The sequence below is a fragment of the Pelmatolapia mariae genome, linkage group LG18 (assembly GCF_036321145.2).
Source record: "Pelmatolapia mariae isolate MD_Pm_ZW linkage group LG18, Pm_UMD_F_2, whole genome shotgun sequence".
NCBI lineage: Eukaryota > Metazoa > Chordata > Actinopteri > Cichliformes > Cichlidae > Pelmatolapia > Pelmatolapia mariae.
Window position 1 is genome coordinate 1,923,109 of NC_086243.1, and position 13,848 is coordinate 1,936,956.

Consider the following 13,848-nt stretch of genomic DNA (forward strand, 5'->3'; position numbering starts at 1 on the left):
ATTAAAAAGCAGTTATGTTTAAATGAATGTTCATGTGAGAATGAGTTAACGATAAATTAAGTAAGATTGCATAATTAATGTAACATGAAGTGTATTCATATGTGACTGAATGTTCATATGTAGTGCAGCTTTCTATGTTAAGAATAACACAGAAAAGAAGAAAATGTAATGAATTGATTTTAAAGTTAAAGATTTCAAACTTTAACTGTGTTAAATCAAGTATGTGTAAACGTTAGAGAGAGGATGATAAGGTGTGGCTGGACATCGGGTGATTAAATGTTAACAACGTTGATTGGATGTCACCGTGAGTGAGACCAGATGTCATCTCAGAAGATGTAACATACAGTAAGAAAGGGAGGAGAAAGGATGACCGGGTATAAAAGTGTTGTGCAGAAGGGATAAGTTGTTCTTCCCTTTGTCTTCTGTGAGATGAGCAGTACAGAAGATTGGATCTCAGAAATTCACAGTTGGATAACCCAACAGAGATACAAGAGGGATATACCACTGCCCAAACTTTTCAATTGGTTTTGTATTGCTCCGCTTTTTCTATGCTTATTTTTGTTTTGTAAGATTATAAAATCAAGAGGATTTGAATTTCCACTAAGCATGGAACACTAGATAAGCACATCCTCAGGCTTGGTGTTCTCTCTCCAACCTTTCTCCTCACAAAGATCAGAACAAAGTGAGCATTAGCTCAGAGTAGGTTAATTGAATAAACATAAGTGATTTGATTTTCTTTTTACCATTATTTGATTCTGTTTTCCTTTGCTCCTGCTAAATTAATTTAATAAAACATCCTGCAATTAAAAAGTTTCAATTGTGGACATTCCCTTTTTCGCCCTTTGTGAAAAAGGAAAGGTAGAAATCTGAGTATTAATCTACATTAATACAAACATTAATGTAGATACCTGCCTAACATCTCCCATGAACTTACAAAGGCCCCGCTGTGTATGTGTATGTGAGTGATAAGACCAATTTGTGGTGCTATCCTACATGCATACAACTGGTGACAATATGATTCTATAATTACTAAAGTGATATGGTTAAAATATTTGATCAATATATCAGAAAAGAAATCTTCCACCACATGCTCAACAGTAGAAGAGAAGACCACAATGTCATCCAGATATAGGAGCAGTGACTGACACAGACAAATGTCTGCTGCATCAGGAGCATCACTAAGGCCAAAAGGCATGCGTTTCCATTCAAAGAGACAAAACAGTGCACAAAAAACAGTTTTTGGATGATCTACCTCAGCAACTGGAACCTGGTTGTAACCACTAGCCAAATCCAATGTGGAAAACCAACATGTGCCTGTAAGAGTATCGAAAGACTCCTCAATACTGGGACCAGGAAAGGCATCTTTTCTGGTCTTACTATTATGTGGCCTATAGGCAACACACATCCTGGGACTACCATCTTTCTTCCTTACCAGCATGGGGGATGCATATGGACTGCTACTCTCCCTGATTACCTGTGTCTCAAGAAGTTGATTAATATGCTCTTTCACCAGCTGAATCACCATCATGAGCTGAAAAAACAGGGCTGTACCATGTGAGAAGAAACAGCACCTTCTTCTGGTCATCTACTGTCAGCATTGACAGATCCACAGCCTTTAGCGGGTCTGACACTGACTCAGAAACTGACTGGGACGCCACTGTAGCAGCACAAGGGAACACCACCAGCCAGCAAAATTACCACTATGACTTTAACCAGTGTACCAACACTGGTCCAGGGGTAGAGAAGCAACTCACAACTCACAATGATAACCAAAATGTTTGCTATGGCATTCTTCATCCGCACTAGAGCAGTAGAAGCAAGCAATCCAGCAGGAAGCCAGACTCCAAGTGCTCAAACAGCACGTTTGTGCATTTAGGTGTTTAGCAATATAGAGGTAAGCTAGGTTTCTTGTGGTCATCCAGACAATAAATGGATGCTCAGTTCTTTCCATCTTTCTCTGTCCTCTGTCTCTTGGGGGGGTTATTGTGGCTTCCCACCCTCACTATCAAGTACATTTTGTGACAAAGACACATAGACTGTCTCTCTGTCTCTCTCACACATCACAAGAAAAAGAAGAGATTGAATGTTTAAATGTGATCCATCCATCTTCTTGTGCTTATCTGGGGCAGGATTGCGGGGGCAGCAACCTAAGCAGAGAAGCCTTAAATGTGATGTGAATGTGAATACTTTATGTTAAGGATAACAAAGAAAATGGAATGAAGTGATTTTAAAGTTTAAAGTCTGATAGAGAGAGATATATAAAATGTTGGTGGACATCGGATGATTGAATATCAACAACCTTACTGGATGGCCAAAAACTTGAAGATTTGGTGTCCAGTGGGAGAGGAGGGAGAAAGGGTGAGCAGGTATAAAAATGAGATAAAGAAGAGATTCGAGGTTTTTCCCTTTTGTCTCCTGTGAGATGAGCAGTTCAGAAGATTCTGGATCTAAGAGGTTCACAGTTGAAAATTCCTAGCAGAGACTCTAGAGGGGGAACCAAAGTCCAACCTGCGAACCTGTGAATTGATGTTGGAATCTTTGGCTTTTCATCTGCTTTTTTTGTCGGGTTAGATGCTTAATTCAGAAGGATTTTGATTTCCATAATACTTCCATTGAATACTCAGCTACTTTCCTGTTGGGTGATTAACATCAAATCAGAACTCGAGGATAAGTGCATCTTTGGATCCATTTGTGTTCATCCTCTCTCCAACCTCTTTCAACCAAAGATGAGAACAAAAGTAGCATAAGCTCGGAGTAGATTAGTTAGATAAATATCCTTTGTGATTTGATTGTTTTGTGATTTTTATTATTTGAGTTTGCATTTGTTTTGCTCCTGCTAAATTGCTTTAATAAATTTTCCTGCAATTGTGTAAATTGTGGACATTCATTTTTTAACCTTTTGTGAAACAGGAAAGGCAGAATAATAAAAATAATCTTTCCTTGAAGCTTGCTGTCTAGGCTACTAAATCATCCCAGAAATAACAAGTGCCACGATCAATAAGGGAGCTACCGTTGACAGGTAGACTGATAGGATTCGATCTGCAAGATTACTCAGGTTACTTCTTATTAGGGAAGATGCTTGGATGAATTTAAGGCAGATAGTTAGCTCGTGCTGAACTCTGCATTATCTACTAGGTAAGACTAATAGGATCAGGGCTAAGTTTTTTAATCAGAGAGCTGAAATGAACTTACTGTATAGGGGTCTTTTGGGCCTACTTGTCGACACCTTTTATTATATTTTCCCCTATTTTCTCCCCTTTTCCTTTTTTTCTTTCTCTTGCCTGTCCTGCCTTAGAGATGTTTCCAAAACCAAGGAGGTTATTTTTTGTTGGATGGAGCGGATCAGGTTTTAACTGTCCTATTCCCAATGAAGCTGAGAAAAGAAACTGACTCCACATGAAACTCACATCTCACACCATAGAGCTTGTTCTCAAGAAGGTGTAGGAGTTGCCTGACATGGGACTCATTTTCATGGATAGACTTGGAGAAAATCAGGATGTCGTCTAAATAAACAAAGACAAAATTATTAAGAAAGGCCCAGAGGAAGATCTAAAGACATGGAGGGAGAGTCCAAGTTAACAGAAGGGGAGGCTGATTTCAAACAGTGGTGATGACACCAGATAATCCAGCCAAAGGATACTGTTTTTGCTCAAGTCTGTGTTTGGGTTATGGAGGCTTAACCAGGGGTGACCAAGAACCAGAGGAGTGCAAGGTGTCTTTAAAGAGTATCAAAAAATCTACTTAAAAGTCTGCTACACTCCTGTTACCTTGTTTCTACGTAAAATGTCTATGAATAGCCAGATCAGGGTTCATTCCCTTATCAAACACACTTTTGAATTTGGTGATCAAAATTATCAAAAGAAAGATTTGGGTCAGTCTTTAACCCTGACACCATATCAGCTCCAGAGCAACTCCACAGAGAGCAGTGTTGGGACTAACGCGTTATTAAGTAACGCGTTACAGTAACTACGTTATTATTGTGGTAACGAGCACGGTAACTAGTTATTATGCCAAAACCAGGAACGCGTTACTCGTTACTGGGATTTGGATAGGCTCGTTATTCGTTACTTCGTGTGGTGGATATCGCGGAGCTTCCACAGATTCAGTAACATTAGCAAGTGGTGGAAGCAGCAGGTGGATGAAGGAAAAGGGAGGCGAGAGGAGAGACCCGAAGCGGCCGCCGGTCTGCGTGTCAGGTGAACTGAACTTCAGGTAAGAAGTTATGACCTGCAGTCTATCGGAGTCAGATATAAACCAAGTTTAGGTGGAGTTTATTTTCGGTATGCTGACATTTTCGTACTGCGTGCTAGCTAGCATGACAGAGTTTCTATACAGCTGGGTGGGTGCTATGTTACTGATGTTGAACTTTATTTTGTTCATACGATTAATTATTAGAGTTGCCAACCGTCCCCTAAAAAACAGAATCGTCTGGTATTCAGAGAAAATATTACGCGTTTCGTACTGAGGTGAAAAGGAACACAGTTTGTCCCGGACTTCAGCTACAATGAAAAAGACACAAAGCTGGAGCTGCACAGCTGCCTCTTCTTCTCTCATTCTCTCATTTTCTACTTCAATCACGAAACTGATCAATGATCAGCTGATCGGCTTTTCTCTCTTGTTTGTTTATCGCCCACTTTGCTCCAGAAAGAGGAAACCAGCAGATGTCGCGCTAAACAACAGCAGCACGTTTAAGCTTGATCACCTGTTGTTAGCATTTATTTAATATTAATTTCTAGTATCAGCTGATGTTTGCTGGAGCCACAGCTGTAAAGCTGCTGGTCATGATATCGGTTTGGTTATCTGGTGAGAGGGAAACATGAAGATGAAACCAGGAGATGTCCTTACTGAATCATCAGAGCTGAACAGGTGATGGAGAAACAGGTTTACCTTTTAGGTGACATGAATGAGTTGAAGGGAAGTTATGAACTGTTTCTGAGAGACAAATAACACCAGGATCCTTTTCTAAGTAGCTGACAGCTGGTAACTGTGCAGGGGCGGGTCTAGCAAAGTTTTGCCAGGGGGCCAGGTAGGGCATTAACAGGGAAAGGGGGGGGACAAGGAAATACTTTTCTTTATTATTCTCATTTAAAATGTCTCGCTTTTAAAAACATAATTATCTGAGTCTTACAACAAACAATTGATAGATTGATACATATATACCATCAGAACAGTGTACATCACTGTCACAACAGTGTTTGTTTTCATTCAAAGGCTTTATGATTTTTCCTATAATGGTGGGCCGGTCTCTAGTCAAAATGCCCGGGACGATTTTTTTTGTCTCAGTCCAGCTCTGTATGCAGCTCATCTGCAGTCTGGTTTTACCTACATCTTCCTATTCAGAATGCAGAATTTCCAAGTTCTGAGTACAATCAAAAGCACCACGACTGCAGTTTTTGTGTTGGATGTAAAAAGCAGGCTAGAATCATGGCGGCAGTCAACGACGGTCCAGGCGTGGGATTTCTCTCGTGGAAATGTGCACATTATTTTTTCCTTTCTATTGTTAGGTGGCACAGTGCACTTGTGGCAAGTAAGCAAGCTAGAAGACTGGCAATCTTGCTGGGTATCCAGTTACGGAAGCAACACATTAACAAGAGAATTCTGAGTAAAACCAAAGTTACTTTCCCTAGTAACTAGTTACTTTGAAAGTAACGAGTAACTTGAAGTAACTGAGTTACTTTTTTAGAGAAGTAACTAGTAATGTAACTAAGTTACTAATTTAAAGTAACTTATCCAACACTGACAGAGAGAGTAATTTTTGGACTGTCTGATTCATAGATTTTAGTTTACTGCCAGAACACTTGGAAACTGTGTAAGATAAAAACTGCATTTCTTTCTCAAATCCCCTATGAAGACTTGTGATGTTGTCAAAGGCTTCTCTAGAGGCCTTGATGGTTGTGGCTTAAAACGCTGCAGTGGTTATAGTTAGAGGAGGAGAGTTACCTTTTGGTTCTGATCCAGATGACTTTATCATATCATACCTTTTAATTCCACAAGCTAATGAATGATTGTGCCCCGTTTTCTGGATATATGGTGTAAAATCTTGTCTGCCAAGCTGAGCAGCCTGGATACACAGTGTGCAACGAACTGGGTTTGAGTTCACTCAGTCTGCATCGTTCTGTCATGGCCATTTGCTATTGGTGCAGGAGGGCTGGTCCCACTGCTAAGTTTTGTAGGGTAAAACGTCAGGTTGCAAAGAATGGTGCTGGGTCTACTACTGATGTTGAAGTACACGCCCATATGGCTAGCTCTGATTCTGCTTTGAAATTCCAGTGGTTTACGTGGGGAAGGAGGATGTTTAGTTACTGCCCTGTACACAGCTAACTGAGCTGTATGTGGTTGATCCACCACATACAGTTGGTTGACTGTCCTCATTGAGGATTTTGATGACCCCAATATGTTGATAATGCCTCAAGAAGTGACTGTGCAGGGGCACCCTCCCCTTGATTTTTCTGCTTTGTTGTTGGCTAACCTGTCAGATGAACAATCAGAGCTGAGACTAGCACTTTTGGAGAAGCATAGCACAATTTAGGATGTACAACTTTAGTGGAACATGAGAATGCTTTAGTGGATGATGCTCCAGTACGACAGCAGTATTGTAGGCTCCCAGTGTCTTAACTGGATTAAGATTTAATAAGTGTATTAAACACAACTATAGGATATTATGGATCTTGAATAAAACACTGTATAAAGGAGATCTTTATATAAAGGTCTCTATAGTTTTGTTTTCTGTAGTGACTGCTTAAATACTTTTGATCTTTTTATCTTACTGTCACTAGTGGCTCCATGAAGAAGAAAAAAAAAAAAAAGCAAAAAAAAAAAAAAGCAAAAAAGCAAAGAGGAGGACATCCTTGCTTGGCCCCACTGAGAAGTGGGAAAATTTGTGAAATCAAATAAGGGTAACTAGGTTTTGGTTAAGTTTAAAGTGCCAATTAATAAATTAGTGTTAAAAGTAATTTCCAATTAACCCTAACATTTAATGATTGCATCAAGTGTGAATTCAAATTCTGGAAAACAAGTTCTCACCTTTCTAAGCACCCAATTTCACCGCTGTGAAATTATCACTGACTTAGGGTGAATGTTGTTAAGTAACCATTGTCATTTACCTGAAGAACTGGTTTGCTATACTAGTCAGAAACCTGTGCATCCAAAGTAATGTCTGACAAGCAAGATGACATAAAACAAAAAACAAAACACTTAAATCATGTTTAATACAATGCTTTTATTGAAAAGTAAGAAACTTTTTAATAACTCAATTAAAAACACAAAAACAAAAACCAAGTGTTGACTTGTGTTGAAGTGTGGTCAGCGTCAGTACCGTGGGTTCCTTCCACTCCCACCTGAAGGAGGAATAACCAATGCAAACTTCAGTAAGATGTGAAATTGTGGTAAACTGACACAAAACACTTTTCTACTTTGCACTCAGGGCAGGTTCTTATGCAAAGATGCTTCGTTTTCATTCAAGCACTCCTTTTTCTAAACACTTAACCTTCACAATTTCATACAGTACTTTTATCTATGCCTAAATACTTTCCAACATTCACAACCACGCCAAGGATACTTGGACATGCAGACCAGAGGATCTGGGGATCAAACCATCGACTTCCTGACCTGGTCTACTAACCAGGTCTAACCTTTGTTAGCTTCCAAGATCAGATGCCATCAGCCTACCATTAAGGATATCAAGTTAATGATGTTGTGATATAGAACTGTAGTGAAACGTTATTTTATACACAATATTTACCTCAGTTTGAGTTGTGAAGTTACTGCATAATTGTTGATAATGTTACATGATCAGCTACACAAACCAAAATGACCAATTGGTACTCAATTTTAAAATCAGATCTGCCCCATGTGAGCACAATTTTCCATCCGAAGACAAGCCAGGATCATTTAGTGACTCACCTTTCAACTTCCCAGGTCTGCTTCCGTATCCATTGCAGTCTTCCTGCTGGCCGTTATGCCTTTCTGTCGACAAAGAAGTAGTGTTGTCTCTAACTTAATACAAATGACTGGTCCTACATGGCCACTCTTTCATTAGATGGCCCAGATGCATTCCACTGCAATTTTTCATCAGGTTATTAAAGTACAGTGCGTCAGTTCTATGTACAGTATACAACAGTGCATTCCCAAATTAAGGAGTATGTCATCTGGCACGCCAAGATTTCTTTGGTCAGACTGTCAAATATATAAAACAAAGACTTGAAGCTAAGGCCATCTGAGAATAAAGTTTGCCTTGCACGTGTCTTTGTAATAGCAAACTTGCTTACCATGGGCATGAAGCTACTTAAGTCACACTGTAGGACTGAACAAGTTTGCACTAGAAAAATGTGACAGCAAAGATACAGTGAGTCTTTTTTGGGCAGGCCTTCAGATGACCCATGATTATTTTAATGTAACGCTTGTATCTCATTACCTGGACCTCTGTTTCGCCACTGACCATTCCTCTTTGAATTTTTCTGATTGCAGAATGCTTCAGCTTTTCCATCATTTGCCTTTTTAAAGTCTATGGAGATAAATTACAATTAGAGCACTATACCCCCATGAAAGGAAAAAACAATTTAAAAAACTAAATAAATCAGACCACCTGGATATTTATGAGGTTTTCTGTTTGATCCCACACCTTCCTTTAACTCCTCACATAAACACTTTAGACCCTGTAATTCAGTACACTGGATTGCACAGTCTACTAAATTTCCCTTTGATGGTGTCACTTGAGCCATCTTCTGGCCAGTTGTTGGCACACCCAGTTCCACATTTCTCATTTGACCGTCCACTTTTTGTGCACTAGTCGCCACCTCCATTCGTGTGTCATTTTGGAAAGTCATTTGGGAAGTGGATGAGACTTTGTCCTCTGCTGCAGAGTTAATGAGGCAGGTTTCCTTTCTCTCAACTGAGCTTTTCTCCTCTTGCTCATATATAAGAGTTCCCTGGTTTGGGCTTTGGTTAGCCTCAGGATTTGAAGACCCATGGTCATTTATCTCTTCATCAGTGGAGGCAGTTAAAATTATACCCTGCAGGGTAGTAAGTGAAGTTAAAGGATACTTTTCTAAAGGAACTGTGCTTTGGCTTTCTTCAGTTCCTTTTGTTTCAGAGACTTCAGTTTCACACACCATGTCTGGGTTCTTTGGAGGACTTTGCTTCTTAGCTGGGGTACTAAAAGTAAGAACACTTTCTGACACCAGAACAGAGTCAGAAGAAGAAAATCTTGAAGATGGCCTTCTTTCTTTAGCAAATGTACCAATTAGGTCATCTTTTTTGGTTGACCATTTACCATTGTCAGCCCTCTCCATCTCTACAATGACTTCAGGTTCAAATACGCTGTTCTGCTGTAGCCACTCCTTAGTAGGAATGAAAGGAGCTAGAGACTCCACAGACCAAACTGACTCATTAATATTTCTATTCGTCTGACATCTACTTAAAAATGTGTGCTTTGGAGTGGTCTCTGTAGGCTCTTCATGCGTCTCACTACCATTTTCTGTCCCATTGCGGAGTGCATTTAGTGCCTGCAGAATTTCATCTCCATTAGATAGGCAAGGTTTAACAAGCAGTTCCACAGAATCTGCATCTCTTGTTGACAGTGAAAAGGGTTCTAAAAGAGAAGGAAGTCTGAGGATCTTAAAGATCATTTCACTGTCCTTAGAACTTGAAATAACTTCGGTATCTACATTATCACCACTGCTAACCACCACTGGATGATTCTTTGGCTTACTTGGACTTTGATAAACAGACTTTTCATGCTCCACTTCATTTTCATAACATGGAATCTCATGATTATTTTGAAGGAGTGCCTCAGCTGCCATTGTCATCATTTTCTGTGATGTATCACCTCCCCAGCTTAGAATGTCAGGAACAGAGATGCGCCTCTCTTTGACTTCATCCTCTTTTTGAGAAGAGCTATATACTGGCCCCATGCTATCCTGAGAACTCACTGACCACATGTTGCAATGCGCATTTCTGCAAGGAGGGATAAGAGAGGACTCCTGAACAGCACCATCCTTACATCCCTGCATTTCTTGAGTTGCCCTTCTAGATGACTGAACAGTCATCCCTGTAGGATGCACCATGTTACAGTCATGTTTGACTCTGTTTGTGCCAGCCCCTTTGACCTGTTCTTTCGCCCCAGTACTGGCCAACATATAGGTCTCAACCTCAGCTGAGCCTTGTTTTTGGGAACCAGAGCTTAAGGATGAAGGAGAATTGGAGGCAGTTGCACGTCCGGAGTCTGAGCTGAGAATTGGGCATCCCTCATCATAGCCACCTCCACCTCTGTGTATGGGTTCTGTCTGGACCTCAGAATTCACCGTTTCTCTAACAGGGGTAGTATGAGGCAGGCGAATTCTGCGAGTCTGGTTTAAATTTTGAAACGATCCACAAGGAGCATGACTGTGGACTTGGGGATGAAGCAGGCGTCTATAGTCGACTGGTTGTACCTGAGGGTGTGGTACAATGTAAGCTGGAGACTCCAGGTAAGGGGGAGGGGGAAGTGGGGGCATGACCATACCATATCCTTAAAGAGAAAAGAAAAAAAAAAGAAAAAAAAAAATGAGTGAAGGTGATCATTTTGGTATAATATACAGACAGTGCCACCTTACAGTTTAATTACTTTACAAGATATAAACATGTTACTGCTCTGTATGTGATGATAGGAGTTGCAGAGCCATTTCACACATTTTAGAAAGACTGAATCTTGCATGCATACATGTAGAGAGCGCACAAGGGGTACAGTATGGGCTCAAATTGTGGTCATAAATAATTTGTACTTGTAAATCAAATGCGCATTTGTGAACTGAGTTTTGTAACCTTGTAAATCAAAATATCAGAAAATTTTATGTTTGTGCATCTGTAGATGAGAATATTTGTGTGTGTAAAAAATATTTACATAAGTTACAAATTTTTTCGTTAAGGTCTGGTTGCACACACAAAGCAAAAAAAAAAAATACGTGTAAAACTCTGCGCTCAGATTCCCTGGCTGTTTGTTACTCAACTTACACATACAAAACTTGACCAGATTTTTCTTCCTTTCAGCTGATTGTAATTGACATGACATTGACCAAATTTAACAACCCAATCAGAGAACAGATGGTTTGGCTGTTGGAGAGGTGCTTTACTGAGCTTCAGGTCCTGGAAGAATAAATGCCCTTTTACTACTAATGTGCAATACCACTGATTTCCTTTACGATCCCAAGTAAAATTCAGGGTGTTATCAACGATACTGATCCGATACACTGTACAAAAACTTAATGTTTCATGATACAATATGTAATTGTATTATGAAATTGTAATAATAGCTTCATAATGATTACAGGATATCAGACTACTTATTCTTATTACTTAATAATGCAGAATTATCATATAGAAATAAAAAACCTGAAGTTGTGCGCTATTTGAGCATGTTGCCTGCCTGCAGCACTAAAGGACTCCGCGAGAGATGTCTGTCTCGCCCTAGCAGCACCTGTCCCGCTGCTCTTCAGTTCGCCTCAACATCATCATATTCTGTGATATGTGAGTTGTGAAGTGTTTGACGAGGTTAGTGGTGTTGTCACAACACATCACTGTCTTGCCACATGTATCGCAAACCTTGTCTTGGCTGTTTGTGGAGGTAAAATACGTCCACATATGACTCCGTTTATGCTCAGCCATTGTTGTGAGTGCGCACCCAGGTAGTGATGTGTGAATCATGAACCAATCGTTCAATACTCGAGAATCACTTTACTGGCTCGTGAATCATGATTCACAAGCCCAACTAACTCATTCACTGACTCATCCCTGTTGCTGTTAGCAAACTATTTTCATTAGTAGAAATATAACTAGCTTATAATTAAAATTGTAGGGGGAAAAAAAAAAAAAACAAACAAAAAACCCACAACAACCAACAACTGCCAGTTTCTTAACAAACATTTCTGCTCTGAACTGGAAGAGAAAACCCTGAGTAGAAAGCTCACATCAAGACAATAGCTCCTCGGTTCACAGTAGCATCGCTCTGCTAACATGCTAACAGCACATTTGAGTTACTCACCCCCTCCCTTCCTGTGCTGAATCGTAGGCCCTTTCTCAATTCTCAAGTACGCGAGTCCATACTCGCGTTCTCCGCGAGTCCGGACTTGCCAAGAACGCACGGGAGCACGGACTCGCGATTTGTACAATTGGAACACCAGGGTACTTGATGATGTCACAGGCCCATATTTAAGTGTGAGTAATATGTTATGAAGCTTAACTTTAATCACAGCCCAACCGATTTACTCAGGAACAAATAAAACACTGAAATAACCTAAACATTAACATTTAGAAGTGAACCAAGTGAGTTATATATCATGTTTAACCTCAGTAGCGATATCTCTATGAATAAAAATAGTGTAAGTAAGATGCTAGAACGCTTTTATTTTTATTTTAGTAGACACTCAATACAATAGACAGCTGCTGGGGTTTGGGGGTTTGTTTAACCCGAGTAGCGAAAAGACCGCGGGGGGGTTGAAAACGATGTGCCGGGAGTCCGCTGTTCTCACCGGCTCTAGTGATCCTCGACCTCGCGGTCTACTATGGAGCTGGCGGGCCACAGACGTCTGAAAACGTCGGAGCACGTTTGGAAATATATGATATCTTGATAAATCGAGCAGATATTTGAAGTTTACATAGCCCGTAGCATACACGAATCACTCACTCAACCCCTCCCTCCTGGCTCACAGCTTCTTCTTCTTGGTTGGCAACCAATGTTAAGGCGCATTACTGCCCCCTGGCTCACAGCTCAGTGGACATTTAGATGAGAAAATATATATTTGACACATTTGAGGAAAATACTAATAAAATAAAATAAAAATAAATAAAATAAATGTTCCCTTTAGAAATCTTAATTTTTTTTGCTCTTTTTTGCTCTATAAAAATAGTCGTTTTTCTTTTTCAATCACTCATCTTAGCAGTAGGACATACATGAAAAGAAACAAATTAAGTTTGAGTGAAAATGTGCATTTTTTGCACTCTCTGGGCAACTGTATCAGTGACTCAAAAAAACCCCCGATTCATTTTGGTGCGTGACTCAAACTCGTTTCAGTAAAAAGAATCGAATTTACCATCAGTGTTGGGGATATGACAGTCTTAACTAGTGGGGATAGTTACAAAGCTTTCTTCGTTATGAATTAGCGATAAACAAATTCTGGATACTTGGTGCTTAGTTATCAGTTAGCATTAGCAGGACACGCTGTGAAAGGACCTTTATGCTGCGCACTGTGACTCACAGAAATGGTCCCGGGTCAGCCCTGACTTTGTATTAGAAATACCCTTATTACTTTAGGATTAGTCTAACCATTGATATACCAAAACTTTACCCTTTCAACAGCTACCGAAAGGCTTGTATGACCCCTATGGGATATTTATATAGACATCCTCCAGGTTCAAACTGTATTACCCTTCCAGCACCTGAAGCTCAGTAAAGCACCTCTCCAACAGCCAAACCCATCTGTTCTCTGATTGGATTGTTAAATTTGTGAATGACATGACATTGACGAATTAGCTGAAAGGAAGAAAAAAAAAAAAAAAAAAAATATCGGGTCAAGATTTGCTCTTGTTACTTTAAACTTGCACGCAAGTGAAGGGACTTGAGCGCAGAGTTTTACACGTAGTTTTTTTGCTTTGCATGTGCAACCAGACCCCACACACAAATTCTCATCTACAGATACACAAACATAAAAATTCAGATATTTTAGTTTACAAGGTTACAAAACCTGGTTCACAAATTGATTTACAAGTACAATTTATGACCACAATTTGAGCCCATAGGCACAGCACCAATTTAAAATATTTATAAACTAATGAAAATTCTCAACTTACCCATGCCTAGGAAGCCTGGAAAGGGAT